This window comes from Ovis aries, chromosome 14, assembly GCF_016772045.2.
Source record: "Ovis aries strain OAR_USU_Benz2616 breed Rambouillet chromosome 14, ARS-UI_Ramb_v3.0, whole genome shotgun sequence".
NCBI classification, from domain to species: Eukaryota; Metazoa; Chordata; class Mammalia; order Artiodactyla; family Bovidae; genus Ovis; species Ovis aries.
In genome coordinates this window covers 7,982,876-8,010,820 of record NC_056067.1, presented here as the reverse complement: position 1 = coordinate 8,010,820, position 27,945 = coordinate 7,982,876, and the positions used below count along the sequence as shown (strand labels likewise).

The 27,945-nt window shown below is 42.4% G+C and overlaps 1 long non-coding RNA gene across 1 annotated transcript; it reads left to right on the top strand.

The window, feature by feature from the left end:
* LOC132657724 (uncharacterized) lies at positions 1-27,754 on the top strand. Its single transcript, XR_009596272.1, has 3 exons — positions 1-5,156; positions 5,728-5,781; positions 26,502-27,754. It is a non-coding gene; the product is annotated as an uncharacterized LOC132657724 (long non-coding RNA).
* Positions 27,755-27,945: the final 191 nt, after the last annotated feature.

The window sequence follows — 27,945 nt, the reverse complement described above, 5'->3', positions numbered from 1 at the left end:
TATCAGCAGGAATATTCATCCCTCAGTTGCTGACTGCCAAGTAAAATAGCAACTCCAACTCAAGGAGTAACTAAGTAATAACAGCCCGATCTTGGTCAGTTCAGTTCAGTTCAGTCGATCAGTCGTGTCCGAATCTTTGCGACCCCATGAATCACAGCACGCCAGGCCTCCGTGTCCATCACCAACGCCCGGAGTTCACTCAGAGTCGCGTCCATTGAGTCAGTGATGCCATGCAGCCATCTCATCCTCTGTCGTCCCCTTCTCCTCCTGCCCCCAATCCCTCCCAGCATCAAAGTCTTCTCCAATGAGTCACCTCTTCTCATGAGGTGGCCAAAGTACTGGAGCTTCAGCTTTAGCATCATTCCTTCCAAAGAAATCCCCGGGTTGATCTCCTTCAGAATGGACTGGTTGGATCTCCTTGGAGTCCAAGGGACTCTCAAGAGTCTTCTCCAACACCACAGTTCAAAAGCATCAATTCTTCGGCACTCAGCCTTCTTCACAGTCCAACTCTCACATCCATACATGACTACTGGAAAAACCATAGCCTTGACTAGACGGACCTCAGTCGGCAAAGTAATGTCTCTGCTTTTGAATATGCTATCTAGGTTGGTCATAACTTTTCTTCCAAGGAGTAAGCGTCTTTTAATTTCATGGCTGCAATCACCATCTGCAGTGATTTTGGAGCCCAAAACAATAAAGTCTGACACTGTTTCCACTGTTTCCCATCTATTTCCCATGAAGTGTTGGGACCAGATGCCATGATCTTCGTTTTCTGAATGTTGAGCTTTAAGCCAACTTTTTCACTCTCCACTTTCACTTTCATCAAGAGGCTTTTTAGTTCCTCTTCACTTTCTTCCATAAGGGTGGTGTCATCTGCATATCTGAGGTGATTGATATTTCTCCCGGCAATCTTGATTCCAGCTTGTGTTTCTTCCAGTCCAGCGTTTCTCATGATGTACTCTGCATATAAGTTAAATAAGCAGGGTGACAATATACAGCCTTGACGTACTCCTTTTCCTATTTGGAGCCAGTCTGTTGTTCCATGTCCAGTTCTAACGGCTGCTTCCTGACCTGAATACAGATTTCTCAAGAGGCAGGTTAGGTGATCTGGTGTTCCCATCTCTTGAGGAATTTTCCACAGTTTATTGTGATCCACACAGTCAAAGGCTTTGGCATAGTCAATAAAGCAGAAATAGATGTTTTTCTGGAACTCTCTTGCTTTTTCCATGATCCAGCAGATGTTGGCAATTTGATCTCTGGTTCCTCTGCCTTTTCTAAATCCAGCTTGAACATCTGGGAGTTCACAGTTCACGTATTGCTGAAGCCTGGCCTGGAGAATTTTGAGCATTACTTTACTAGCATGTGAAATGAGTGCAATTGTGCGGTAGTTAGAGCATTCTTTGGCATTGCCTTTCTTTGGGATTGGAATGAAAACTGACCTTTTCCAGTCGTGTGGCCACTGCTGAGTTTTCCAAACTTGCTGGCATATTGAGTTCAGCACTTTCACAGCATCATCTTTCAGGATTTGAAATAGCTCTGTGGAATTCCATCACCTCCACTAGCTTTGTTCTTAGTGATGCTTTCTAAGGGCCACTTGACTTCACATTCCAGGATGTCTGGCTCTAGATGAGTGATCACACCATCGTGATTATCCGGGTTGTGAAGATCCTTTTTGTACAGATCAGGCTGCTATTAATGTTAGGTGTACTCCTGGCTTCATGGGAGATAAACTGCATTTTTTTAGAAGTACTTGGAGAGGTTCCATGAGACCAGAATGATAGCTTTATTCCCCTTAATATATTATAAAGGCGTGGTCCTCCCCAACTTTAATGCTTGGTGTGTGGAAGTATTTGATAAACTTGTGTGGAATGAAGGGAAGGGTCTTTCAATTGCACAGAGCGTGGCTGGCTTTAATGGACTCTTCACTGATACAGGCACGCTCAGAATAATAAGGGGAGTGGGTTTCTAGGACCCAGTTCCATCCAAGTAAAGCCCCTAGGCTGACTGCTAGTTTGTTCCTCCCCAGCACTTTTTTCCCTCATAGTTAAACCTCTTTTCTCCTAAGTCAGTTCTCAGTTCATTCTGTGTTGTGCCTCTACTGACCATGCCCGCCCCCCACATTCTTCGCTTTGAAAAAGCCTTGCTAAAGCATCACACTGTACAGATCAGTAAATAGCATCCCAGGATGTGGATGAGTTATCACCTTGTCTTCGCTAGGTCTGCCCCTTCGGGAGTGGCTGCACGTGAGATTTTCTGTCATTCCCTAAAGCTTAGCTCACTGCTCCAGGAAACTGTGACATCCAGGAAGCCCATCCTGTCTCACCCCGTGTGAGCAGTGAGTGAGCCCACAGCCCCGTGGCTGTGCAGACGAGGGAGTGAACAGGCCGGTGGGGCTAAGAAGCTGGCCAAGCCTTCACGGGGCTCTGCTCTCTGATAGGCCTGTAAGTCAGAGAGCTCCCAGATTGCCACCCTTGACCCCACTCACCCAGCAAGTCCCTGTCCTAATGACAGCCCACCCTACCCCTCATGTGCGGCTGCAGGCGGGTCCAGCCACCAGAGGGAGTTCAGGTGCTCTGAGCTGGGGCAGGACCGGGGCTCCTCTCCAGGCCTGGTGAAGTCCGAGGCCTTCAGTGTGAGATCGTTTGCCTTTTAGTTCAGATCCTTTTCAGAATTTAATGAATTAGTTCCTTACAGACCTGGCTCATCTTCTGTAGAAGTCAGTTACCTGGGTCTTTAGAGGCCAGAGAAGGAATCCTGCTCACTCTACAGCTTGTGCACAAAAGGTCACTGATCAAGTTTCACTGCATTTGTTCATGGGGGTTTGGAATGTCAGAGGCCTCGTGTGAGCACATTTTGGGATTCTCTTTAGGGATGGTAAGTTAAGAAAGTGTCCAAGATGAAAAAGTTAGCAGAAAATCATCCCAACTCATGCTACTTGGGTCTCCACATATGTCATCTCGGTGACAGGCTAGCGGAGTGATGACATCACATGTGAGGATGTTCCCAGGGTCTGAACAGAGCACACGCTCCTCCATGCAAACACACGCACACACGACACCCTTACACATGGACCCAGCTTCTATGAGTAAACCTGCTGTTGCTGACTCTCTTCTCTCTTAACCTGAAGTACGACAGATTTCCCTGTCATCCATTAGCCTAGGACTCGGGCCGTGTGCTGAACTCTCACGTTTCTGCCCACGTGTTTGTGGATGTTCAGGGCTGGCTGTGCAGGGCAGAGTTGGGGATGTAGGTCCCTGACAGGACGCATGACTTCCATGATTCGGTTTCATCCCTGGTCGTTGTGCGGCAGCCATTGTTGATGTGCAGGTGTCGTCAAGACGACATGAGGAGAACATGGGTAAGGAGTCTCCATGCTGTGTCCCGGAGAAGTTGCTACTGGCACTTTCTTGGAGAATGTTCTTTATGGAGCAGCACTCTGGCATACCTGGCTATCCCTCCTTACATGCCTCTTGTCATGCTCAGTCATGCCTGACTGTTTGCAACCTCATGGACTGTTGCCTGCCAAGATCCTTCCGTCTTTCGGTTTTGTTAGGCAAGAATACTGGAGTGGGTTGCCAATTCCTCCTCCAGGGGATCTTCCCAGCCCAGGAATCCAACATGTATTTCCTATGTCTCCTGCACTGCAGGTGGATGCTTTACCACTGAGCCATCATGGAAGCCCCCATACAAGTCTCTAGCACAATTCCAAGCATCCTACTCTGGAGAAGGGAGGTGGGGAGAGGGATTCCACTTCACCTAGGACCACTGGATGAGCCCAGGCTTGGGAGGCGAGAAGGGCTCCTTAAACGGTAGGGATCATTGCTTCTTTTCACTCTTACCTGGGCATGCTCAGGAGGACAGTTTAGCTCAGGGAAGGTGCAGATCCTTGAGCTCTTAGTATAAGTAATTGATGGAGCCAAGAGAAGAGGGGTCAGGGCTCAGACTTTCTGAAAGGGGAGGCTTGCCCTCCGCCTTGGCCCAGGCCTGACCTCACAGTGGCTGCAGGGGGTGACCCACCTACGGTTGCACTTCTCCTGGTACAGCTGCAGCTGGTTCTCGTTGACGTTGAATTCTCTGACCAGGGCATCGCGGTTGGCGCTGCGCAGGCTCTGGTGGGTGTCATACAGGAAGAGCTGGTTGTTCAGTTCTTCTTGCCGCCTCCGCAGCTGGCGGCAGGACGAATACAGCTCCTCTTCGCTCTCCTGGAGAACAGAGGGGACGACAGCCATGGGGGGCAGGCTCGTCAAACCAGATGGGGGACGTGCCAGCTGGAGGGGAGACTGCAGGGAGCACAGGGCAGACCCGATCGTCTGCTGGGATCTTCCCAGAAGAGCCAGGATCTGTTTTAACCAAAGATGAGCTCTCAATCATTTACTCCATGGGAAGCAGCAGTCTAGAAAGCTATGGCTGCCAGTTAAGGGGAGCTTTATTGTGAAACAGCAGCTGCATTGCCCAGCGATCCTGTTTCTTAATCCAGTCTGGTTTTTCATGGGTCTACGTCGCCTTCTGGTTCTCATGCAAATACAGAGGCCCTGTGCTCGCAGTAGACACAGTAGGTGAGGTGGAGGGTGGCCTGGACAGAAAGCAGACTGCTGGTGGCCTGGGGTGGAATGATTGGAAACAGTTGAGGAGCAGGAATGGCTCTTTGGGGTGATGGAAATGTTCCAGAATTGGTAATAGTGATGGTTACTCAACTCCAAAGGGGCTAAAAAACAGTGCGTTGTACAAGTGGTGAAATGTATAAGAATCATCTCAAATAAATCTGTTACCCACTTCCCCCTGCTCCTGCCAGAAAACCCAGGAAAACATAGGTTACACCCCCAGGGATGGGCATGTGACTCTGGCTAGAATCGTTGACTTCCTCCCCTGCCACCACCACCTCTAGCCACAAGACCCAGGTCAGGTTAGTGGACGGTGTCCATGGGAGTTGTTTGGTGCTCTTGGTAAAGAGAAAGTTCCTTTTCTGGTGGATCGGTGGAGAGAGTGATGCGTGTCTTCAGTTGCTGGTGGTCCTTCTGTCATCGTGTGGAGAAAGAGGGAAACAGAGCCACTGGGAGAGCGCCTCGGTCTAGCCATGACGGAAACAAGCCCTGCTGCTAAACCATGCCGTTGTCTGAGCCAGAACAGCACCCCCGTTATGCTGAAAATCTTCCAGGGTGAGGGTTGTGGATGTTAGCATGGCAGGATGAGTGTGTGTTACCTCTGATGTGTTTAGAAGATCTCTATTGTGCAAAGGACGGCTCCTCGGGAGGTCAGTCTAGTGGCTATTACCACTGATGCAGTGATTCCAGTGAGAGACTCCAGTGCTACAAAAACATCCATTGGTAACCACAAATGTGCTTCTTTTGTCCTTTATTTTTACAGAAACTGGGCTCAGACCATACCTTGGTCTGAATTTTTTTCCCAGCTTAATGACCTAACAAACCATTGTGGGCATCCCCCATAACCACAGGTAGAACTCTGACTTTGGAGCTGGGGAGCGCCATGGTGAATGTTATTCTGTTCACTGGCCAAGGTGCAAAGGAGTAAAATGATTGGACAGTCGTTGCTAACTGATTCAATGTATTGAGTGAGGCATTGGGAAGAATCAGTGGTAACTTTGCCTAAATGTTTATTCTTCCTCAAGGAGACCAGTTTCCCTTCCTGTTAATGCTAAAGCAAATCAAGAGCCATGTTGAAATCTTAACTCTCAGCTACAAATGGTCTCCTTTACCTTCTCTCCACCAGGTAGAAAACAACTTCTGTTGCTTTCATATACGTAATGACTGTGATCAGCTTAAGGTAAGAATTCATCTTCTCTGCTAATGCTTCTATAATTGCCTTTATTTCTGAAACCCACAGCATGTATAACTGTTACATAATTTAGTACTTAATAGTCCATATTATGTATGATTTAACAAACATCCAGGAAAGTACATAAAACATATATATAGTTTAGTGATTAACTATAAAGCAAACAGCTATGGAGCCACCAGCAAGTCAAGAAACAGAGCATCATCTGGCTTTCTTTGTTTTTCTATTCCAAGTAGATGGTTATTTCTATTTAATAATATCTTACTGATTATTCCCACCACTGCTTTTGTATTACATTTCTTCTTCCTTACTGTGGTCATTCTTTTAGCAAAAAATGGCCATAGGTAAGGCAGTGGTGGTGGTGGTGGTTTAGTCACTAAGTTGCGTCCAACTTGCAACCCCATGGGCTGTAGCCCGCCAGGCTTCTCTGTCCATGGGATTCTCCAGGCAAGAAAACTAGAGTGGGTTGCCATTTGCTTCTCCAGGGGATCTTCCTGGCCCAGGAATTGAACCCAAGTCTTCTGCATTGCAGGCAGATTCTTTACCAACTGAGTTACAAAGGGAAGCCCATATAGTAAGGAAGCTAGCACCTTAAATACCATATCTAGCTAAAGAGCCACTACCAAAGCCACAACCTTAAATACCATATCTGGCTAAAGAGAAAAGAAGACGTCAGGGGAAATGCCACTCTGAGATGTTATCGGGAAGAGTACAGTAATCAAGGGTATTTTTTTTTTTAATTTAACTGAAGTATAGTTGATTAAGAGTATGGTTTTTAATGAAGCTTTAAGTCCATGCCTTCTCCACTGATAAGAGTTTCTGAAGGTTTACACATCCCTCTCTACCTGGTATAGAGATTTCCCTCACTCTTGAATGGTAACTATTAGGATGTTAATTATCTAGACCTACAGCTATGTGTCTAAGGCATTTTGAAGGCATCCCTTGTTCTCAGGTGGCGCTAGTGGTAAAGAGCCCACCTGCCAGTGTGGAAGACGTAAGAGATGAAGGTTCAATACCTGGGCCGAGAAGATCCCCTGGAGGAGGGCCTGGCAACCCACTTCAGTATTCCTCCATGGACAGAGGAACCTGGTGGGTTGCAGAGTCAGGCACGAGTGACTTATTCTCTAGGCTGCTATTGCTGTACATGGAAGCACCACTGCTGTGTGTAGGTAATCTGTCTTTTCTTCTTTTATGATTTTCTTTTTATCCTGATATTTCTCCACTTCAGTAGAATATGCCTGAATGTGGGTCTCTATACTGCTCTGCTTAGAGTTGGGGGATGTTTGTCTCTTCAGTGCTCGAAAATCATCAACCATGAATATTCAAGATATTTTACTATGGAGCTTCTCATTTTACCTTTTTTTTTTTTTTTTACCTTTCTCATATTTTTACCTTGTCCTGATGTATTGGAGCAAATTGTTCAGTACAATCTTCACAGTTATTATTAATTCTTTTTCTAACCATACCTATTCTGGAATTTCTCACTTACTAAGCTTTTTTTTCAGGATTTTTCAACTCCTGTTTCCCAGAATTTCTGAATTTTTTCTTTCATTCCTACATGTTCTTGATTAAGTTTAAGAAAGAGTTGTTCTTTTGTGTGTAACCCCTGGGTTCCCTTTTAAATTTTTTTTAAAATTTCAAAGTTATTTTCAGATTCACTGGAGTGAATTTTCTTGCTTATTTGCTTGTTAACTGTATTCGCATTATATTCCGTGAGGTTTAAATATTCATGTGCAAGCTCATTTAGAATGGGAAGCGTCTTTCCTCCCTCTGTTTATACATTGGCGTCTGGTTTTCTTTTTCTTTCTTTACTTTTTATTTTGTATTGTGATATATCCAGTTAACAAACAATGGTGTGCTAGTCTCAGGTGAGCATGAAGGGACTCAGCCATACATGTATTTCTGTTCTGTAAGTTCATTTGTAGCATTTCTTTTCAGATCCCACATTTAAGGGCTGTCGCACAACACTTCTCCTTCTCTGCCTTCACTCGGAGAGAGAGAGGGCATGGCTCTCGCCAGGCCCGTCCGTGTTGCTGCAGATGGCATTATTCCAGTCTTCTCATGGCTGAGCAGTGCCCCACTGCATGCACGCGCCACATCTTCATCCATCCCTCTGCTGATGGACTTTCAGGTTCTTCCGCGTCTTGGCCGTTGTCAACAGTGCTGCAGTGAACACAGGGGTGTGTGTATCCTTTCGGAGCATGCTTTTCTCCAGATATATGTGCAGGAGGGGGACTGCAGGGTCATGTGGTAGTTCTATTTTTAGTTTTTTAAAGAATCTCCATAATATTATCCGTGGTAGCAGTCCCAGTTTACATTCCCACCAACAGTGTAGGAGGGGGTCCCTTCTCTCCACACCCTCTCCAGCATTTATTGTTTGTGGATTTTTTGATGAGAGCCATTCTGGCAGGTGTGAGGTGATGCCGTATTGTAGATTTGATTGGCATTTCTCTACTAATTAGCGATGTTGAACATCTTTTCATGTGTCTATTGGCCATCATCGTGTCTGCTTTATAGAAATGTCTGTTTAGGTCTTCTGCCCGTTTGGGGAGCATGTTGTTTGTTTTGATGCTGTTAAGCATCATGAGCTGTTTGTAAATTTTGGAGACTAATCCTTTATTGGTCACATCATTTGCAAATACTTTGTCCCAATCCATAAAGCCGTCTTTTTGTTTATTGTTTCCTTTGCTCAGGCATCAGGTTGTCTGAGTGCTCTAAACGGGGGACTCTCAAGGGTGGGGCCAGCACTGTTTCCATGCTGCACTGGGGCTCTATGTTCTCTGGATGCCAGTAATCCTGTCTGAGTCCCAGCCACAGGGCTGTGTCCACTTTTACCCCATCACCTCAAGCAAACAGCTGACCCCTGGCCTGAGTCCTGGGCGCCTGCCAGGTCTCTTTTCATAAAGGGTGTTTCAGAAGAGTGATGCCCACTAGCCCCAGGCCACCTATCTGTGTACAGGTCCATGTGCATTAGCACACAAAAATGAAATACAGAGATCACCTACATAAATACAAGCAATTATAAAAAGAACAGGAAGCTAAGGAAAGACAGAGTTACTGGAGATAAACACAAAAATGGCTGAATTGGTACACCCAAATATCGAGTAAATGCAAGAGCTAGGTTGTTTTCTGGGAAAAACAGAGTCATGCAATAAATAATCCACTGTCTAAACTAATCGAGGAAAGTATGAAAGGCCAGTTAGCCAAGTAAAACATAATAGGTATAGAATTACAGGTTAAGAAGATGCCGAAAGAACCTATGAAATAGAAAACCAAGTGATAATGAAAAGAATAAATATGTGTATATTTGTTGTAAGGATCTCCAGTATATATTAAGGTAGGTGTGTATGTATTTGCTATTATAGAAAAGTAGCCCTTAAGAGAAAAAAAATTTATCCTGGAAGACAATGAGAAAATTCTTATATTAGGCCCAGAAAGCTTCACAAATGGTGTCTTCACATATGTTGAATGTTGGTAGCAGTTGCCTCCAGTTCTATTCAGAATATGCCATTGTCCTGGAAGAGAAGGCTTCTGAATAATTTTTATAAAGCCAGCACAACAGAACCTGATCCAAAACATCAGTGAATACCAGTGAGAAAGTCCTAAAGAAAGCGTTGACACGTACAGTATAGAAACACATTAAACAATACAATCCTACTGTATTTCACCAAGAAATTCTTTTTTCCTTCTCTTTAGATGACTGTGTCACACCTCTGCTCTCCCTAACCCTCCCCAAGGTCAGCCGATGGCCTTGCTTTGTCTTTTGTGTAGAAGAAATTACACGGGAAATCTTCCCGTCTCGGCCCCTTACCAGTGCCCACGGCTTCCCTCCTACACTCGCCCTTTCTCTCCCTGCTTGCCTTCTCCACTGCGTCGTCTCCATCAGCAGCACAAGCACATCTTCAGAAGCTCTCCCTTCACCCACCAGCTCCCGACCCACCCCTCTCGTCACCTCACAGCCGGTGTCCTTGAATAAAAGTCATCTGTCCCCATCAATGTATCATCTACTCACACTTAGATTCTGCATTTCCGGTTTTATTAATTACATATGCACAGGATTTAAAGGGCCAGAAGTACTGCTAGAATTGTTACCAAGCATCCCCAGCTGTCTCCTGCCCCTTGATCCCTGTTCCCCAAGGTCAGCAGTTGTTTCTTTTGATCATTAACTCCACAGTTCTAACAAAAACAAAACCAACATGCTTATACTGAAAGTTCTTGGTTTTTCAGTTTTTAGGGATTATCTCAGGGAGGAAGCATTGGTTGTTTCCTTGCATCCTGTTTTATCTTCCCCCATGGAGATAAATTCATTTTTGGTTACATCAGTGTATATTTACATTATAATTATTATTCTCACTTTGAACCCTTGAAGCTTCTTTAACCCCTGTATTAAATGGATGTGTGTGTATGTGTATATAATTTTTTGTTGTTGTTGTTGTTGTTGTTGTTGTATATAATTTTAAATCCTTGAATTCTTGGAAAACAGCTTTCATAATAAGCTTTCTCTGGCCTGTGACAGAATCTTCATGGAATTCTCTACCTGTAGGTTATTTCTGCTTGTTTTCACCCCTACCGGTGCTTTTACCTTTTAACTTTTTTATGTTGACATGTTAAACTTACAAAAAAGTTGCCATAACAGTTCAGCAGTTTCCGTACCCTGCACCACCCAGGTCCCCAGGGTTACCATCCTGCACAACCAGAGTACACTGGTCGAAGCTAAGAAATCGGCATTGGAGCATACTAGTTACTGAAGCACAGGGCCTCTGCGGTTTTCACCAGCTCTCCCATGCATGTCCTTTTTCTGGTCCACAGTCCAGTCCAGGCCCCACAGCACACGCTGCTGCGGTGGCTCCCAGTCCTCCCGGCTCTGACTTTTCCCCAGGGCCCCATCCACCTTCCACTGTCCATGACCTTGACCTTTTGGAAGACTGCTGGTCACTCGCTTTGTAGAACATCCTACATTTCGAGAGTTTGTCTGGGTATTTTTCATGATTTGTTTGAGGTTCTGCAGCTTTGGCCCAAATGGCACTGAAGTGAGGGGCCTTCTCAGGAGGTATGTGATGCTGCACATTACTGGTGGTGACACTGATCATTTTGGGTTAAGATGGTGTCTACTGGGTTCATCCACTGTATAGCCTCATTTTTTTTTCTTTCCAATTGTATTTCTTAGAGGAAGGTATTTTGAGACTATGCAAGTAGCCTGCTTCTCCTCAAACTTTGACTAATTTTAGCATTTATTGGTAGATCTTGACAGTCATATTGCAATAGTGATTTTCTATTTCCTTCTCTCTTGCATTTTCTTCAGTGTTTATATTCTTAAATTTATTTTTGGAAGTATAGTTGATTTTAAAATGTGTTAATGTCTGTTGTACAGGAAAGTGACTCAGTTACACACATACATACATTCTTTTAAATATCCTTTTCCAGTATGGTTTTATCCCAGGGTATTGAATATAGTTCCCTGTGCTATGCATTAGGACCCTGCTTATCCATACTAACCCTAGACTCCTAGTCCCTCCTCCCCCCACACCCTGCTTGGCTACCACAAAATTGTTTTCCATATCTCTGAGTCTGTTTCTGTTTCATAGATACATTCATTTGTGTCATATTTTAGATTCCGCATGTAAGTGATTTCATGCAGTATTTGCCTTTCTCTTTCTGACTGACTTTGCTCACCGTGTTTCCAAGTTGCTGCAAATGGCCTTATTTCATTCTTTTTATGGCTGAGTAATATTCCATTGTATATATGTACCACATCTGATTTATCCATCATCTGTTGGTCAGTCATTTCCACAGCTTGGCTATTGTAAATAGTGCTATTATGAACATATGGGCCTTTGTACCTTTTCAAATCATATTTTTGTCTGGGTATATGCTCAAGAGTGGGATTGCTGGGTCAAATTTCAACTCTATCACAGTTTCCTGAGGAACCTGTGTGCTGTTTCCCAGAGTCGCTGTGCAGTTTCATTCCCACCAGCGGCGCAGCACGTTTCCCTTTTCTCTACACCCTCTGCAGGATTTGTCGTTTGTATTTAATGATGGCCATTCTGACGGGTGTGAGGTGGTGCCTCGTTGTAGTTTTGATGTGCATTTCTCTGATAATTTGTGATATGAGCATCTTTTTGTGTGCCTGTTGGCCATCTTTATCTCTTCTTTGGGGAAATGTCTATTTAAGTCTGCTGCCCATTTTTTGATTGAGTTGTTTTTGTGTTTTTGAGTTGTTTGTATATTCTGGAAATTAAGTCCTTGTTGGTCACATCATTTTCAAATATTTTCTCCCATTCCATAGCTTGTCTTTTCATTTTGTTTATAGTTTCCTTTGGTGGTGGCTCAAACTGTAAAGAATCTGCCTGCAATGTGGAGATCCAGGTTCAGTCAGTGGGTTGGGAAGATCCCCTGTAGAAGGGAATGGCTACCTCCTCCAGTGTTCTTGCCTGGAGAATTCCATGGACAGAGTAGTCTGGTGGGCCACCATCCTTCAAGTCGCAAAGAGTCAGACACAACTGAGCGACTAACACGTTCACACTTGCTGTGTAAAGTTTGTAAGTTTGATTAGGTCCCATTTATTTATTTTTATTTTTGTTTTTGTTTCTATTGCCTTGGGAGAATGACCTAAGGAAACATTAGTGCAATTTATTTCAGAGAATGTTTTGCCTATGATCTCTTCCAGAAGTTTTATGGTATCATATCTTACGTTTAAATCTTTAAGCCATTTTGAGGTTATTTTTGTGCATGGTGAGAGGGTATGTTTCAACTTCATTAATTTACATGCAACTGTCCAGCCTTCCCAGCACCACTTCCTGAAGTGACTGTCTTTTTCTCATTTCATATATTTGCCTCCATGGAAGATTAGTTGACCATAGGTGTGTGGGTTCATTTCTGGCCTCTCTCTTCTGTTCTGTTGATCTATATGTCTGGCTTTCTGCCAGCATCACACTGTTTTGATTATGATAGCTTTGTAGTATTGTCTGAAGCCTGGGAGGTTTATACGCCCTGGTTTTTTGTTCTTCCTCAGGATTATTTGGCAATTCTGGGTCTTTTATGGTTCCATATAAATAGTAGGATTATATATTCTTATTCTGTGAAAAGTGTCATGAGTTATTTGGCAAAGGTCACATTAAATCTGTAGACTGATTTAGATAGTAGTGGCATTTTGAAAATACTAGTCCTTCCAACCCAAGATCATGGGATGTCTTTCCATTTCTTTGAATGCTCTTTAATTTCCTTTACTAATGATTTCTCAGCACATAAGGCTTTCACCTCTTTGAAGTTTATTCATAAGTGGTTTTTTATGTGATTTTAAAAGGGACTGTTTACGTTTCTGTTATTTCATTTTTAGTGTAAGGAAATTCAGTTCATTTCTGTATCCTGCTGCCTTGCTGAATTCATTTATCAGTTCTAGTAGTTTTGTATGGAGTCTTTAGGGTTTATATGTATAGTATTGTCATAATGCCAATTTTAGCTCTTCCTTACCAATTTGCGTTCTTTTTATTTCTTTCTCTTATCTGATTGTTGTGGGAAGGGCTTCCAGTATTTGTTGAAGAGAAGTGGTAAGAGTGGGCATCATTGTCTTTGTCCAGATTTTAGCTCTTTGTAAATAGTTTTTCTTATGTTGAGAGATGTTTTCTACATGTACTTTTGTAAGGGTTTCTATTATGAATGGATATTGAGTTTTATCAATGCTTTTTCTACATCTGTGGGATAGTCGTGTGGCTTTTGTCCTTTTGTTGATGTGGTGTATCACATTTATTGATTCGCGTTATGCTGAAACATCCTTGGACCCTGGGATGAATCCAAATTGGTCTTGGTGTATGACCTTCTTAATGTGTTTCTGGATTTGGTTTGCTGGTGTTTGGTTGAGAGTTTGGGGGTCTCTATTCATCAAAGATATTGGCCTGTAATTTTCTTTTTTGGTAGCATTTTTGTCTTTGGTTCTGGTATCAGGGTAATGGTGGCTTCATAGAATGTCTTTGGGAGTGTTCTTCCTCTTCAGTCTTTAGGAAGAGTCTGAGAAGGATTGATATGTAAGTTCATTGTAAGGAGGCCTGCTTTTACATTTGTACCGGGCAGAGCAGCACTTCCAATGTTTAAAAAAGAAAGGAAACACACAACAGAGTTAACACTGCCCTTCCCTGTCTCGGTCACTGCCTCCCCCACTGACTCAGTCTTTGTCTTGACTCTCAGATGTCCCTTTCAGTCCATTTCTATACTTCTAGCTATCTATCTGTATGTCTGTTACAAGCAACATACAATATTGTTTTGTTTGCAGTTTTTAAGATGTATATAAATGGCATCTCTAATGTGCATTTTTCTGCATTTCACTCTTCTCCTACTGCCGTGTTTAGATGTATCCATGTTGTGTATATGTGCTGAATTCCATTCCATGTCATTTTTTTATACTAATCCATGTCTCAAGTGGGGCTTCCCAGGTGGTGCACTAGTGGTAAAGGACCCACCTGCCAATGCAGAAGATGAGGGTTTGATCCCTGGGTCAGGAAGATCCCTGGAGGGGGACATGGCAATCCATTCCAGTATTCTTGCCTAGAGAATCTCCATGGACAGAGGAGTCTGGGGCGGGGGGTGGGGGTGGGGGCTACAGAGTCTGTGTCGCTATAGGGTCACACAGAGTTGGACATGACTGAAGCAACTTAGCATGCATGCACACATCTCTCAAATATCCTTCATTTTCCTATATGCACTCCTACTAATTTGTGGTGTTCCTTTTTTTCCCATTTGCTATATTTGTGTTTTCAGCTCCCTTTGCTCAGATTATACTTTGAGCGAGATCCATCCATGTTGTTACAGCTTGTTCAGTTGTAGTTGCTATGTGTGCTCCATTGTGTAAAGACAGACAGTTAACACTTGTGCAGCATGTAGACAGCAAGACTCTCTTTCTGGTTTTGCCTAGTGTGAAACAGTACTACACACTGTCTTGTACATGTCCTTAGGAGACCGTCTCTAGGATCTGCCGTGGATACAAAACTCTCAGGACGCTTAAGCCTCATAGCCTGCCCTCCACACTCATGGATTCACCACCTGCTGATTCAGCCAGTGTGGACTGCAAACATGGTACACGATCTGAGGTTGGTTGAATCCACGGATGCGGAACTCACAGATTACGGAGGGCCAACTGCAAACATGGTACACGATCTGAGGTTGGTTGAATCCACGAATGCGAAACTCGCAGATTACGGAGGGCCAGCTCTATGCAGGAGTAGAATGCTTGCTCATAGGCTATGCACGTGGTAAACATCAGTAGAGAGTCAAATGTCTTTACAATGTAATTTGCTGCCAAATTAGACAATTACCAGTTGCTCTATGTTCTTGCTAACAATGGATAATACTGTTAGGTTTTCAGTTTTTGTCACTTCAGTAAAGGTTTTTGTGGTATCTTCTTGTCATCTTAATTTGTATTTTCTCTTACAAATAATGAATAAGCATTTTTTCATTTGCCTACCAGTCATTTGGATGTACTCTTGGGAGGTGCTTATTCATGGAATACGCCTCTTCCACTAATGGGTTACCGTAGTGTCTAGGAGGGATGGAATCACATTTTCACCAAGATTCTTTGTCAGATAGATTGTCACAAATATCTTCTTCCACCCTGTCCTGCCTTTTTGTTCTCCTTATTGTATCTTTTGCCGAGCAGCAGTCATGAGCTCTGGCAGAGTCTAGTTTACCTGCCTTCCTTGCAGGTAGTGCCTTTGGTGTTCTGTTGAAACAACTTTTCCCTACTCTGAGGTTGTGAATCCCTTCTGGAACTGTTACTGTTTTATCTTTTACATTTTGATGTATAATCTAACTGGATCTAATTTTTATGTGTGGTGTAAGGGTGGGGTCAGATTTCATGTCCATTGGTGATGCTAAAATAAATTTAATTAACTGACTTAAAAAATTGGTAAAATCAGTCAATACTCATAGCCAGTGACCAATTGAGTCTGCATTGGACAGTTTGCATTTATAGGGACAAGAATCATCTGAATTACTCCTAGCAGAAGGTATGGAATCAGAGATTTTGGTGCCCAAAACTTGTATTTTTGTTTAAATTCTACTTTTAACCAGTTATAACATTTTATTTGTTTTGTTGTGAATTGAGGGGTTAAATACATTTTTGGATATATGTTCACTTATGTTTTTATGAGAGTTATGATTTTATCCATTTAAAAGAATGGTCCTTTAGCAGTTGTAATTCTTTCTTTGCTTTTTGCTTCTCCGTGATTATCTGCTAATGCAGGGGTCTGTCATGGACTGCTCAGGTTAGGGAGCAGCGTGACTGGTCCAGCATCTGCGTATGAGGATGGGGCTGGGGCAGCTCTAGGACACACGGTGTGGCTTCCTGCACACAGGCCTTGATGACAGAAAACACAGTGACTGGCAGGTCTAGTGCCCTGTTACTTAGTTGAGAATTACAGGTATTTTTTTAATAGCGTTGCCTGTCTAGCTCAAAATATTTTTCCAGTGACTGACACATTGCTAGTGGTCACGTGGTAATTTTAGAAACTTGGGCTTCTACATAGAGTGAACTTTTGCTAAGAGTAAGACCAGTAACCCAGAGAATAGAGTAAATGATAGAAAAACACATAATTTGAAAAGAACTGCACCTATAGCTATCTTGTGACAGAAGTCGTTCTTATTTTCATATGAGGATGAAAAATTGAATGGTATTTAAAAAGAATAAAAATCCCTGGGCAGATTGCTATATCCAATGAGACCAATTTTTATCAATATTTTTTTAAAATGTGATACAGCCTTTTAATTTTCACGTTAACAACTGCCAGCATTTGTATGACACATTGATACGATTGTGTACACACAAGCATACGCTATTTATATAAAAAAATAAGCTTTAATAATAAACACACCTTTACAAATGCAGCTTTTTAAAGGCTCTTGAGAAATAAGTATGGACATTTCTGAGGTAGGATCACTGTGGAATCTGGCTCTTCAGGAAGAAAATATTTTGAGAATAAAAAGCCTGACACAAATCACTAACTAGTTTTCAAACACCAGTTTTGTAATTCTGTGTACTTCTTAGTCTAATTATTACCTTTCTGTTGGCTTTTAGGGTTGTCTCCAAACTGTTCAGTTCAGTTCAGTTCAGTCGCTCAGTTGTGTCCAACTCTTTGCGACCCCGTGAATCGCAGCACGCCACGCCTCCCTGTCCATCACCAACTCCCAAAGTTCACTCAGACTCATGTCCATCGAGTTGGTGATGCCATCCAGCCATCTCATCCTTGGTCGTCCCCTTCTCTTCCTGCCCCCAATCCCTCCTAGCATTAGAGTCTTTTCCAGTGAGTCAACTCTTCTCTTGAGGTGGCCAAAGTACTGGAGTTTGAGCTTTAGCATCATTCCTTCCAAAGAAATCCCAGGGCTGATCTCCTTTAGAATGGACTGGTTGGATCTCCTTGCAGTCCAAGGGACTCTCAAGAGTCTTCTGCAACACCACAGTTCAAAAGCAGCAATTCTTTGGCGCTCAACTTTCTTCACAGTCCAACTCTCGCATCCATACACGACTACTGGAAAAACCATAGCCTTGACTAGACGGACCTTTGCTGGCAAAGTAATGTCTCTGCTTTTGAATATGCTATCTAGGTTGGTCATAACTTTCCTTCCAAGGAGTAAGCGTCTTTTAATTTCATGGCTGCAATCACCATCTGCAGTGATTTGGGAGCCCCCTCCAAAAAAAGTCTGACACTGTTTCCACTGTTTCCCCATCTATTTCCCATGAAGTGATGGGACCAGATGCCATGATCTTCATTTTCTGAATGTTGAGCTTTAAGCCAACTTTTTCACTCTCCTCTTTCACTTTCATCAAGAGGTTTTTTAGTTCCTCTTCACTTTCTTCCATAAGGGTGGTGTCATCTGCATATCTGAGGTTATTGATATTTCTCCTGGCAGTCTTGATTCCAGCTTGTGTTTCTTCCAGTCCAGTGTTTCTCATGATGTACTCTGCATATAAGTTAAATAAGCAGGATGACAATATACAGCCTTGACGTACTCCTTTTCCTATTTGGAACCAGTCTATTGTTCCATGTCCAATTTAACTGTTGCATATAGGTTTCTCAAGAGGCAGGTCAGGTGGTCTAGTGTTCCCATCTCTTGAGGAATTTTCCACAGTTTATTGTAATCCACACAGTCAAAGGCTTTGGCATAGTCAATAAAGCAGAAATAGATGTTTTTCTGGAACTCTCTTAGTGAAGTCTAAAATTTTTCATCTGAAATATTTGCAAAGGATCTAAGTACCAGCATGCATAGATACTATATCTTTGGGTAAAATGGCTACATTTGCCTTTAAATTAAGCCAAGAAGTTCTAAATACAGTTGGTGCTAGACACTATCATCCTTTCAAAAAATTACACAAAGAATACAAATTTTAATGGTAGGAAATGCCATACTTTTCTTTTTCACTCCCTGAATTTGTATTTTGATTCTACTTCTCCCTCAAAATTTTAGCCTAATTATTCTTGGCTTACATATTGTTTAGTTGACTGTCTGTCACAAAAGTCCATATCATCCTACCATCATAAGGCTCTGATGCTGCTGCTGCTGCTGCTAAGTCACCTCAGTCGTGTCCGACTCTGTGCGACCCCATAGACGGCAGCCCACCAGGCTCCGCCATCCCTGGGATTCTCCAAGCAAGAACACTGGAGTGGGTTGCCATTTCCTTCTCCAATGCATGAAAGTGAAAAGTGAAAGTGAGGTCACTCAGTCGTGTCTGACTCTTCGAGACCCCAGGGACTGTAGCCCACCAGGCTTTTCCATCCATGGGATTTTCCAGGCAAGAGTATTGGAGTGGGATGCCATCTCCTTCTCCCATAAGGCTCTACATATTTTAAATTTCTTATGGACTGAGTTTGTTTAATAGACAGAGGGCAATTTTAATAAGCTACTAAACATGTAAAATTTCATTGACAGTGTATCACTTAATGAGTTGAAGTCTTCTCCTCCCAATTATTTCATCTCTATATGTTACTATTATTTTTGTTAGAATGGCCACAGTACAGCATCAGTTCTTTTCTCCCTTTTCAATTTTATGTATGGAAATGCTTATGACCCTCCTTCAGACAGATGGAAAGAGAAGGAGTTAATGATAGCAGGGTAAAGCCATCTCCTTCTGAATTACATGCTAAAATAAATACTCAGAAATTTTGATGTTCCTTCAGTTTTGTTGGCAAAATTGGACCAATTTTGATCAGGTTGACTATATGGACCTTTGTTGGCAAAGTGATACCTGCTTTTTAATATGCTATCTAGGTTATCACAGCTTTGCTTCCAAGGAGCAAGGAATTGGAGACCAACCAGCATTGTGGGAGGATCTGTATCCTGTTACTGTGCTTTCATTTCCAAACACTGTGTTTTGAAATTGTATCTTGAGTCCTGCTTTACAGTAAGATGCATATGGGAAATGGTCTGTTTTCATCTGTAATGGGAAAAAAAAAAAGGGCATTTTCTCTGTCTGGTGAATCTTTGAAGAGTGCAATAGAAAGGTGAGGATATAAAAATGTATCCCCTGAAACTGTTTGAGTCTCTGACTCATTGGAAAATGCTGGTAGATGTAAGGCTGCTGTTGTTGAGTTGCTAAGTTGTGACCAATTCTTTGCAGCCCCCAAGGACTGCAGCACACCAGGCTTCCCTGTCTTTCACTGTCTCACAGAGTTTGCTTAAGTCCATTGATTCAGTGATGCCATCCAACCATCTCATCCTCTGTCACTCCCTTCTCCTCCTGCCCTCAATCTCTCCCAGCATCAGGGTCTTTTCCAATGAGTTGGCTCTTCTCATCCAGTGGCCAAAGTACAGGAGCTTCAGCACCAGTCCTTCCAAAGAATATTCAGGGTTGATTTCCTTTGGGGTTGACTGGTTTGATCTTACAGTCCAAGGAACTCTCAGGAGTTTTCTCTAGCACCACAGTTTGAAAGCATCAGTTCTTCAGCCCTCAGCCTTCTTAATGATCCGACTCTCACATCCATATATGACTACTAGAAAACCCATAGCTGTGACTATATGGACCTTTGTTGGCAAAGTGATATCTGCTTTTTAATGTGCTGTCTAGGTTGTCACAGCTTTGCTTCCAAGGAGCAAGCATCTTTTAATTTCATGGCTGCAGTCACAATCTGCAGTGATTTTGAAGCCCCCAAAAATAAAATCTGTCACTGTTTCCACTTTTCCCCCATCTGTTTGCCATGAAGTGATGGGACCAAATGCCATGATCTTAGTTTTCTGAATGTTGAGTTTTAAGTTAGTTTTTTTTTTTTTTCACTCTCCTCTTTCACCCTCATCAAGAGGCTCTTGAGTTCCTCTTCACTTTCTGCCATTAGAGTGGTATCATTGGCATATCTGAGGTTGTTGATATTTCTCCTGGCAATCTTGATTCCAGCTTGTGCTTCACCTAGTCCAACATTTCGCATGATGTACTCTGCATATAAGTTAAATAAGCAGGCTGACAATCTACAGCCTCGCCATATTCCTTTCCTAGTTTTGAACCAGTCTGTTGTTCTGTGTCTGGTTCTAACTGCTGCTTTTTGACCTGCATACAGGTTTCTCAGGAGACAGGTAAGGTGGTCTGGTGTTCCCATCTCTTTAAGAATTTTCTAGTTGTCCTGATCCACACAGTCAAAGACTTCAGCAAAGTCCATGAAGCAGAAGTAAATCTTCTGGAATTCCCTCGGTTTTCCTGTGATCTAACAGATGCTGGCAATTCGATCTCTGGTTCCTCTGCCTTTTCTAAATCCAGCTTGTACATCTGGATATCCCAGTTTAAAACCTATTGGCTTCAGTGGCTTAAGTTTAGATTTAACTATGCTTTCATAAAGCATAGAAATTACTAGATTATGTCACCATCTTAATAGAGCCTCTTGTCGTTAAATGCACTCTGTTGTAACTAGTCCTGTAAGATGTTTCTTGGCAAATGGGTTCTGAGATCTGTCTGTGTCTTTTGGTTGGTACATTTAATCCATTTACGTTTAAGATAATTATGGATGTCAGTAGACTGACTGGGCAGATGAAAACATGTGCAAGTATGCACTTCCACTTAGCACGTCACTCTACTTAACCCCCAAATTAAATGTAATTATTTTTTAGGTTAGTCATGTTTGGATCATGGCTTGCAATTGTAATTATCTTTTTTTTTTTTTAGTCTGGCTATTGATTGTGAAAACAGACATTTTTTACAATTGTAATTAGGTAACTATTATTTAATACCATTGCATCATGACTTTGAGCAAAACCTTACTAGCATGGGAAATGAACACAACTGTCCAGTAGTTTGAACATTCTTTGGTACTTCCTTTCTTTGGGATTAGAATGAAAACTGACTTTTTCCAATCCTGTAGCCACTGCTGAGTTTTCCAAATTTGTTGACATACTGAGTGCAGCACTTTAACAGCATCATCTTTTAGGATTTGAAATAGCTCAGCTGGAATTCCATCACCTCCACTAGCTTTGTTGGAAGTAATGCTTTCTAAGGCCACTCCACTTTACACTCCAGGATGTCTGGCTCTCAGTGAGTGACCATACCATTGTGATCATTTGGGTCATTAAAACCTTTTTTGTATGATTCGGTGTATTCTTGCCACCTCATTTTAATCTCCTCTGCCTCTGTGAGGTCCTTACCATTTCTGTCCTTTATTGTACCCATTCTTGCACGAAATTGTCCCTTGATGTCTCCAGTTTTCTTGAGGAAGTCTCGTCTTTCCCGTTCATTGTTTTCCTCTGTTTCTTTGCATTGCTTATTGAATAAGGCTTTCCTATCACTCCTTGATATTCTCTAGAATTCTGCATTCAGTTGGGTTTATCTTTTCCTTTCTCCCCTACTTTCCACTTCTCTTCTTTCCTCAGCTTTGTAAAGCTGCCTCGGACAACCACTTTGCCTTCTTGCATTTCTTTTTGGGGGGATGGTTTTGGTCACTGCCTCCTATACAATGTTACAAACCTCCACCCATAGTTCTTCAAGTACTCTCACATCTAAGCCCTTGAATCTATTCATCACCTCCATTGTATAATCATAAGGGATTTGATTTAGGTTATACCTGAATGGCCTAGTGGTTTTTCCTTGCTTTCTTCAATTTAAGCCTGAATCTTGCAGTAAGGAGTCAATGATCTGAGCCACAGTCAGCTCCAGGTCTTGTTTTTGCTGACTGTATAGAGCTTCTCCTACTGTTCATACTGTTCATGTGGTTTTCAAGGCAAGAATACGAAGTGATTTGCTATTGCCTTCTCTAGTGGGACACATTTTGTCAGAACTCTCCATCATGACCCGTCCACTTGGGTGGCCCTACACGGCATGGCTCATAGTTTCATTGTGTTAGACAAGGCTGTGATCCGTTTGGTTAGTTTTCTGTGATTATGGTTTTCAGTCTGTCTTCCCTGTGATGGAGAAGGATAAGAGCCTTATGGAAGCTTCCTGATGGGAGAGACTGACTGAGGGGGAAACTGGGTCTTGTTCTGATGGGACAGGGCCATGCTCAGTTCAGTGCAGTTCAGTCACTCCATCGTGTCCGACTCTTTCCGACCCTGTGAATCGCAGCACACCAGGCCTCCCTGTCCATCACCAACTCCCGGAGTTCACTCAAACTCATGTCCATCGAGTCCATGATGCCATCCAGCCATCTCATCCTCTGTTGTCCCCTTCTCCTCCTGCCCCCAATCCCTCCCAGCATCAGAGTCTTCCAATGAGCCAACTCTTCGCATGAGGTGGCCAGAGTATTGGAGTTTCAGCTTCAGCATCAGTCCTTTCAAAGAACATCCAGGGCTGATCTTGCAGTCCAAGGGACTCTGCAAGGCTGATCTCCTTGCAGTCCAAGGGACTCTCAAGAGTCTTCTCCAACACCACAGTTCAAAAGCATCAATTCTTCGGCGCTCAGCCTTCTTCACAGTCCAACTCTCACATCCATACATGACCACTGGAAAAACCATAGCCTTGACTAGACAGACCTTTGTTGGCAAAGTAATGTCTCTGCCTTTCAATATGCTATCTAGGTTGCTCATAACTTCCCTTCCAAGGAGTAAGCATCTTTCAGTTTCATGGCTGCAATCACCATCTGCAGTGATTTGGGAGCCCCCTCCAAAAAAAAGTCTGACACTGTTTCCACTGTTTCCCCATCTATTTCCCATGAAGTGATGGGACCAGATGCCATGATCTTCCTTTTCTGAATGTTGAGCTTTAAGCCAACTTTTTCACTCTCCACTTTCAGTTTCATCAAGAGGCTTTCTAGTTCCTCTTCACTTTCTCCCATAAAGGTGGTGTTATCTGTATATCTGAGGTTATTTATATTTTTCCTGGAAATCTTGATTCCAGCTTGTGCTTCTTCCAGCCCAGTGTTTCTCATGATGTACTCTGCATAGAAGTTAAATAAACAGGGTGACAATATACAGCCTTGACTATTCCTTTTCCTATTTGGAACCAGTCTCAGTAAATATTTAATCCAATTTTCTGTTGATGGGTGGGGCTGTGTTCCCTCCCTGCTATTTACCTGGGGCTAAACTATGGCGGAGGTAATGAAGATAATGGCGACCTCCCTCAAAAGATCCCAGGCATGCACTGCTACACTCAGTGCCCCCAACCCTGCAGCAGGCCACCGCCGACCCTCACCTCCGCTGGAGACTCCGGGACACCCACAGGCAAGTCCGGAACAGTGTCTTGTGGGATCACTGCTCCTTTCTCCTGGGTCCTGGTGCACAAGGTTCTGTTTGTGCCCTCCCAGAGTCCATTCCCCAGTGCTGTGTAAGTTCTGGCGGCTCTATGGTGGGTTAATGGCGACCTCCTCCAAGAGGGCTTATGCCATACCCAAGACTGCTGCACCGAGAGCCCCTGCCCCGCAGCAGCCCACTGCCGACCTGCAGCTCCTCAGGAGACACCCAGACACAGTCCTGTCTCAGTCTCTGTGGGGTCCCTGGGTCCTGCGCACAAGGTTTGTTTGTGCCCTCTGAGCACCTCTGGCAGAAATGGGGTTCGATTCTAAATACAAATTCGCCTCTCCTACCATCTTTCTGGGGCTTCTCCTTTGCTCTTGGATATGGGGTATCGCCTCACAGCCTCACCAGTGCCACGCAGCCACTGCTCGCCGCTCCAGCACATGCAAATTGGACCATAAAGCAAACTGAGCACTGAAGAATTGATGCTTTTGAACTGTGGTGTTGGAAAATACTCTTGAGAGCTCCTTGGACTGCAAGGAGATCCAACCAGTCCATCCAAAAGGAAATCAGTCCTGAATATTCATTGGAAGGACTGATGCTGAAGCTGAAACTCCAATACTTTGGCTACCTGATGTGAAGAACTCACTCATCTGAAAAGACCGTGATGCTGGGAAAGATTGAAGGTGAGAGGAGAAGGGGATGACAGAGGATGAGATGGTTGGATGGTATCACTGACTCAATGGACATGAGTTTGAGTAAACTCCGGGAGTTGGTGATGGACAGGGAGGCCTGGTGTGCTGCAGTCCATGGGATCACAAAGAGTCGGACACAACTGAGCGACTGAACTGATAAAGCTTCTCTATCTTGAGCTACAAAGACTAATAATCAACCTGATTTTAGTATTTACCATCTGGTGATGTCCATGTATAGAATCTCTCTTGAGTTGTGGGAAGAGGGTGTTTGCTATGACCAGTGCATTCACTTGGCAGAACTCCATTAGCCTTTGCCCCGGTTCATTTTTCAGTCCAAGGCCAAACTTGCCTGTTACTGCAGGTATCTCTTGACTTCCTACTTTTTGAATTCCAATCTGCTATAATGAAAAGGACATCATTTTGGTGTTAGTTCTAGAAGATCTTGTAGGTCCTTGAGGATGTTGTGGTTCTATGAAGAGCTAGTCAACTTCACCTTCTTTAGCATTACTGGTTGGGGCATAGACTTGGATTACTGTGATGTTGAATGGCTTGCCTTGGAAATGAACCAATATCATTCTGTCATTTTTGAGATTGCACTCAAGTACTGCATTTTGGACTCTTGTTGACTATTTCTTCTCAAGGATTCTGGCCCACGGTAATAGATATAATGGTTGTCTCAGTTAAAGTTGCCCGTTCCAGTCCATTTTAGTTCACTGATTCCTAAGATGTCAATTTTCACTCTTGCCATCTCCTGCTTGACCACTTCCAGTTTACCTAGATTCAGGGACCTAACATTCCAGGTGTCTATGCAGTATTATTCTTTTTTTTCTTAATATGTATATTTTATTGAAGGACAGTTGGCTTACAGTGTTTCAGATGCACAGCAAGGTGATTCAGCTATCCAGACACACATACATTATTTTCAGATTATTCCCCATTATAGGTTATTACAAAATATTGACTATAGTTCCTGGTGCTATATGGTAAACCTTTGTTGCTTGTTGCTTATCTGTTTCTTTTAGTTAGAAATCTAGCATTCTATTCATACTAAGTCAAACAAGCAGAATCAAAATGTCATAAAATTTTTAGTTAGGCAAAAATTCATAAGTTTTCTAAAATATATATATTATACATATTATATATATATGTATACAAAAGTTTTTCTACTATGCTTGATAAAAGCTTGAGAAGGAACATCAAAGAAAAGAGATGGAAAAACTGGAGAACATAAGCTAAATGAAATGGGAGCACTGAATATGAAATAGAAAAAGTTAAAATAACCAGATAAAAGTAAAAGATCCTCATATAGTCCAGTTGTTTTTAAACATGGCTGCTCATTAGAAACACATCTGGAGCTCTGGAGAAGAAAAAGCATTTGCTATTTTTCAAAAACTTTCAAGATAATTCTGATATGATCTGGATTCTAAAGTGATGACAGGATTTTCTATTAAATGTTAGTTTTATTGATAATTCTATTTTTTTGTTGTTGTTGACAATCATGATACAATGGTATTAAGTGAGTAATAGTTACATAATCACAATAGTAAAAGATGTTTATCAGTTTTCACAATTGATAGCCAGACAAAAAATAAACAATAATTACAATTGCAAGCCATAATGGGAACATGATTAACCTAACAATATAAAATAATTACATACAATTGGGGGGGGATCAAGCAGAGTAATATGATAAGTGAGAGTACATATATGCACATGTTTTCATCCGCCCAGCCAGTCAATGTCTTTTGGTTGGTGCATTTAACCTATTTACATTTAAGGTAATTATCGATACATATGATCCTATTAGGGCTTCCCTCATAGCTCAGTTGGTAAAGAATCTGCCTGCAATGCAGCAGACCTGAGTTTGATCCCTAAATTGGGAAGATCCCCTGGAAAAGGGAAAGGCTACCCACTCCAGTACTCTGGCCTAGAGAATTCCATAGACTGTATAGTCTATGGGGTTGCAAAGAGGTGGACACGACTGAGCGACTTTCACTTTCACTTTCATGATCCTATTACCATTTACTTAGTTGTTTTGGGTTTATTTTCTGTAGGGCTTTTGCTTCTCTTGTGTTTCCTGCCTAGAGAAGTTCCCTTAGCATTTGTTGTAAAGCTGGTTTGGTGGTGCTGAATTCTCTTAACTTTTGCTTGTCTGAAAAGCTTTTGATTTCTCCATCAAATCTGAAGGAGAGTCTTGCTGGGTAAAGTAGTCTCAGTTGTAGGTGCTTCTCTTTCATCACTTTAAATATATGGCGCCATTCCCTTCTGGTTCATAGAGTTTCTGTTAAGAAATCAGCTGATAACCTGATGAGACTTCCCTTGTATGTTATTTATTGTTTTTCCCTTGTTGCTTTTAATATTTTACCTTTGTCTTTTTTTTTTTTTTAGTTAGCCTGACATGTTTATTAGAACTGTCAAAATCCAGAAGAACGATGATGCCAAAAGCTGATAAGAACATGGAGCAGCAGGAAGTCCCATTCATCATTGCTGAGAATGCAAAATGGTCCCGCCACCTTGGAAGATGGTTTGCCAGTTTATTACAAAGCTAAACACAGTCTCATGAAATGTTCCAACAATCAGGCTCCTAGGTATTTTACCCACATTGACTGAAAATTTATGTCTGCACAAAGACCTGTTTATACACAAATGTTTATAGCAGTTTTACTCATAATTGCCAAAACTTGGCAGTAACCTTCAGTAGGTGAATGGCTAAATAACTGTGGTACATCCAGACAATAGAATATTATTCAGTGCTAAAAATAAATGAGCCATCAAGCCATTAAAAGATGTGCAGGAAGCTTAAATTAATATTACCGTGTGAAAGAAGCCAATCTGAGAAGGCTGCAAACTGTATGATTCCAACTATAGGACACCTGAAAAAGGCAAAACTATGAAGACAGTGAAAAGGTCAGTGACTGTGGATGGGGGCAGTGGGGGAGGAAGAGAGGAGGTGGTGAATAGGCAGAGTAAAGGAGATTTTTAGAGCAGTGGAACTATTACATTTGATGCTGCAATAAACATGCCCATGTACATTTGCTACAACTCACAGAATACACAAAACCCAGAGTGAATCACGGTGTAAACTATGGACCTAAGCTGATACTGATGGATCGATGTCGGCTTAGCCATTGTAGCAAATGTCCATGCTTCTACAAGATGTGCTTCCCTGGTGCCTCAGACGGCGAAGCGTCTGCCTGCAGTGCGGGAGCCCGGGTTCAGTCCTTGGGTCGGGAAGGCCTCCTGGGAAAGGAAATGGCAATCCACTCCAGTATTCTCGCTTGGAAAATCCCATGGACGGAGGAGCCTGGTAGGCTACAGTCCATGGGGCCACAAAGAGTCAGACACGACCGAACGACTTCACTTTCTCTTTGAAGGGAAACTTGCAAAGGTCAGAGCTGTTGGTGATAGAAACTCCCTATACTTTCCACTCAAATTTTCTATAAACCTAAAACTGCTCTCGAAAATAATATATATATCTGTTAATTTTTTTAAGGTATAACTTAATTGTAACTACAACCCTCTCAAACGCTTCTTACTGATTTTCCCACAAAAGAGGGGTTCAAATCCTGATCATCTATTAAGAATAACATTTATAATAAAGGCATGGAGACATTTTTGCAATAAAAAGGCCTGGAGAGTTAGTTATGTTTGTGAAAAGATGAAGTCTTGGTTCTTCACTTTGTATAAATTTAGGTAAGTGAATCAACCTCACTAAACCTCCGTCTAACACTTTTTTATTTATTTTTAATATAAATTTATTTATTTTAATTGGAGGTTAATTACTTTATAATCTTGTATTGGTTTTGCCATACATTAACATGAATCTGCCACG